Raw genomic sequence first — 5,022 nt, 5'->3', positions numbered from 1 at the left:
AGTTAACTATATCTTTTTTATATCTATCCATGTTGATCCTGTTTGTCAAGGGGATGTGTAATGTCGATAACATTTATAAAAGTTGGTGGATTTCGTTGACCTCAAATTCCGTATCTCCAACGTGGTCAACAGATCCTACGAACTCCCGCCTTTATGTAAGCCTAGGTTTTGCATATTGGGACAAATCGTTGGCCACGCATGACTTCTTTTAATGATAGTGGTTGGGCATGTGCATTGCTACGGTCAAGTTAGTTGAAGTAGTAGATGTATGAGTATGAGAGGTGTTTTATACTCAAGCCTCTAACGGAAAAAAGGGGTTCTTTGGGGGGAATTTCGTGATAATAATAGCAAGGATTGCAAAGTTATAGTGTAAGAGTCTGAACTTGTATTACCTTTGAAATGACACATTGTGTGAAATTTTATAGTATAATGTGATAAATACTAGTTGTAGGATGAAAATTTACTTCCTCAAAGTCCTTATGGATTGTGTGTTCCTGCACCAACTTCAGTCTTTTTGACTTCGTTTATCTCTTATGAATTCTTGAGAACTCCTTGTTTTCCAACAACTGAAACTCTGGTCACCTTTCTTGATCTTCAACCTTTGACAGATGCTCTAGAAGTATGGATTTGGTGTTTGAGTTGTGGATTTTTGGTGATTTTCAATTGCAACACTCAAACATGAAAGAATTGAACGATATAGATAAAGTATATAAAGTTTCTCACAATATTCAATCCAAAGAGTTTCGTGAAGAGGCGCAAGTATTTATATAGTAGATGTTTTGGGTAGTATGAACTTGTTAAAATTCTCGAAATCGCAAATTAGGGTTTCTTGGATTGCTCTATCGCTCGAGTGAAAGCTCAATGACAAGAGTGAAGGTCTGGCGATAGGTTAACGAAGTCCATTCTATTTTTTACGTCGAGCAATGGCTTGGCGTCAGCTTAGCGAAAATTCGATGACTTTACTTCTGTTCTAAAGACATTTTCAATGACTTTTGACTTATTTAAATAACCTACCACTTGACCTTTTGACATTCTAAAACATTTTTACAAATATATTTTTGTTCACAAATCGTCAACAACTTTAAAACCTAAGGTCATCTCCAGCGATACACCAAATTTTGCACCATTTTACACCGAATTAAAATTCATCTCCAACTATTATATCAAAGGAATAGTGTTTAATCATTTCCTTCCCTTTTCCATTCTTAATAATTTATTTATTTGAAATAATATTTATTTCATTATTTATAAATACATAAATTACTAAATAAATAATTACGGAAGAGATTAAATACATTAATAAATATAAAAAAACAAAGTACAATTAATAAAAACACCACAACAACGAAAATATTAAATCGTGCCATTAAATAATAGTGTAATTCATTTCGAATTAGGATATTACGAAGTCGAAATGTTATTGCAATTTAATTCTCGAAATTCATGTATTCTTTTCACAAATGATTGATTAATGCATTTCGAAGTGCAAATAATCATGTTTGTTATATGGGTAATTGGTGCAAAACATCCTTACCTTTCGAGGTTATTGTGGAAAACGTCCATACCTTTCATTTTTGGCATTTTTGCCCTTATTTACCACCTTTCTTGCGCTGAAGGTCTTTTCCACTGTTTTTTGACAATTTTGCCCTCTATTCAAATAAAAGAAAAAGAATAGAATAGAAAACAAAAGAATTAATTGCAACTAATACCCCAAAATTTCAAAAAATTACAAATTAGTAATAAATATAGGAGTAATAGCCCAAATGGTTACTAAACTTTGCCAAAGGTCCAAAAAGGTCATTGAACTTTTTTAAATACAAAAAGAAAAAAAAACCAAAAAAACCAACAAAAAAAATTGAAGAAACAGGCCCCACCAACAAAAAAAAGGACCAAAAATAATAATAATAAAAATAAAATAAGGAATGTGAAAATGGAGGAAGGTGAAAAGTAAACCAAAAATTATTTTTTATTTTTTCAATCGTACATTTTTAATCAAAATTTATTGAAAATTTTATTTTTAGCAAAACTAATCTGTATTTTTTTCTTTATTTTTAAAAATAAAATTTTCAATAAATTTTGATTAAAAATGTATGATTGAAAAAATAAAAAATAATTTTTGGTTTACTTTTCACCTTCCTCCATTTTCACCTTCCTTATTTTTTTTTGTCCTTTTTTTGTTGGTGGAGCCTGTTTCTTCAATTTTTTTTGTTGGTTTTTTTGGTTTTTTTTTCTTTTTGTATTTAAAAAAGTTCAATGACCTTTTTGGACCTTTGGCAAAGTTTAGTAACCATTTGGGCTATTAACTCCTATATTTATTACTAATTTGTAATTTTTTGAAATTTTGGGGTATTAGTTGCAATTAATTCTTTTGTTTTCTATTCTATTCTTTTTCTTTTATTTGAATAGAGGGCAAAATCGTTAAAAACAGTGAAAAAGACCTTCAGCGCAAGAAAGGTGGTAAATAAGGGCAAAAATGCCAAAAAATGAAAGGTAGGGACGTTTTCCACAATAACCTCGAAAGGTAAGGATGTTTTGCGCCAATTACCCTTTGTTATATTTTAAATTTTTTCTTCCTTTAATTAACTCATTAATTATTATTTTTATATTTAAACTTTACTTTAAATGCAAATAATAATAATGAAAATAATAATAATAATAATAATAATTTATTGTATTAAAAAATATATAACACAAATACCCTTAATCAATTTATTTGTGAAATGAAAAGAAAAAGTAAAAATGATTTTGTACACTTTGCACCAAAATGAAAATGGTGCAAAGTATAGTGTTGCATTGGAATTGTTTTGCACCAAAATTTGGTGCATTTTGGTATTTTGGGTCATATATTGAAAAAGTAAAAATGATAGTTGTTGGCCATGTGCACTGCTACGGTCAAGTTAGTTGAAGTAGTAGATGTATGAGTATGAGAGGTGCTTTATACTCAAGCCTTTAATGTAAAAAAGGGGTTCTTTGGGGGAATTTCGTGATAATAATAGCAAGGATTGCAAAGTTATAGTTTAAGTGTCTAAACTTGTATTATCTTTGAAATGAAACATTGTGTGAACTTTTATAGTATAATGTGATAAATACTGGTTGTAGGATGAAAATATACTTCCTCAAAGTCCTTATGGATTGTGTGTTCTTGCACCAACTCCAGACTTTTTGACTCGTTTATCTCTTATGAATTCTTGAGAACTCCTCGTTTTCCAACAACTGAAACTCTGGTCACCTTTCTTGATCTTCAACCCTTGACAGATGCTCTATAAGTATGGATTTGGTGTTTGAGTTGTGGATTTTTGATGATTTTCAATTGCAACACTCAAGCATGAAAGAATTGAATGATATAGATAAAGTATATAAAGTTTATCACAATGTTCAATCCAAAGAGTTTCGTGAAGAGGCGCAAGTATTTATATAGTGGATGTTTTGGGTAGTATGAACTTGTTAAAATTCTCGAAATCGCAAATTAGGGTTTCTTGGTATGCTCTATCGCTCGAGTGAAAGCTCAATGATAAGAGCAAAGGGCTGGCGATAGGTTAACGAAGTCTATTCTGTTTTTTACGTCGAGCAATGGCTTGGCGTCAGCTTAGCGAAAATTTGATGATTTTACTTTTGTTCTAAAGACGTTTTCAATGACTTTTGACTTATTTAAATAACCTACCACTCGACCTTTTGACATTCTAAAACATTTTTACAAATATTTTTTTGTTCACAGGTCGTCAACAACTTTAAAACTTAAGGTCATCTCCAGCGATACACCAAATTTTGCACCATTTTACACCGAATTAAAATTCATCTCCAACTATTACATCAAAGGAATAGTGTTTAATCATTTCCTTCCCTTTTCCATTCTTAATAATTTATTTATTTGAAATAATATTTATTTCATTATTTATAAATACATAAATTACTAAATAAATAATTACGGAAGAGATTAAATACATTAATAAATATAAAAAAATAAAGTACAATTAATAAAAACACCACAACAACGAAAATATTAAATCGTGCCATTAAATAATAGTGCAATTCATTTCAAATTAGGATATTACGAAGTTGAAATGTTATTACAATTTAATTCTCGGAATTCGTGTATTCTTTCCACAAATGATCGATTAATGCATTTCGAAGTGCAAATAATCATTTTGTTATATTTTAAATTTTTTCTTCTTTTAATTAACTGGTTAATTATTATTTTTTATATTTAAAATTTACTTTAAATGCAAATAATAATAATGAAAAAAAAAATAATAACTTATTGTATTAAAAAATATATAACACAAATACTTTTAATCAATTTATTTTTGAAATGAAAAGAAAAAGTAAAAATGATTTTGTACACTTTGCACCAAAATGAAAATGGTGCAAAGTATAGTGTTGCATTGGAATTGTTTTACATCAAAAATTTAATGTAAAAAAGGGGTTCTTTGGGGGAATTTCGTGATAATAATAGCAAGGATTGCAAAGTTATAGTTTAAGTGTCTAAACTTGTATTATCTTTGAAATGAAACATTGTGTGAACTTTTATAGTATAATGTGATAAATACTGGTTGTAGGATGAAAATATACTTCCTCAAAGTCCTTATGGATTGTGTGTTCTTGCACCAACTCCAGACTTTTTGACTCGTTTATCTCTTATGAATTCTTGAGAACTCCTCGTTTTCCAACAACTGAAACTCTGGTCACCTTTCTTGATCTTCAACCCTTGACAGATGCTCTATAAGTATGGATTTGGTGTTTGAGTTGTGGATTTTTGATGATTTTCAATTGCAACACTCAAGCATGAAAGAATTGAATGATATAGATAAAGTATATAAAGTTTATCACAATGTTCAATCCAAAGAGTTTCGTGAAGAGGCGCAAGTATTTATATAGTGGATGTTTTGGGTAGTATGAACTTGTTAAAATTCTCGAAATCGCAAATTAGGGTTTCTTGGTATGCTCTATCGCTCGAGTGAAAGCTCAATGATAAGAGCAAAGGGCTGGCGATAGGTTAACGAAGTCTATTCTGTTTTTTACGTC

This window comes from Olea europaea, unplaced genomic scaffold, assembly GCF_002742605.1.
Source record: "Olea europaea var. sylvestris unplaced genomic scaffold, O_europaea_v1 scaffold1631, whole genome shotgun sequence".
Taxonomy (NCBI): Eukaryota; Viridiplantae; Streptophyta; class Magnoliopsida; order Lamiales; family Oleaceae; genus Olea; species Olea europaea.
The sequence above is the reverse complement of the archived record's forward strand: the minus strand, read 5'-3'. Positions refer to the sequence as shown.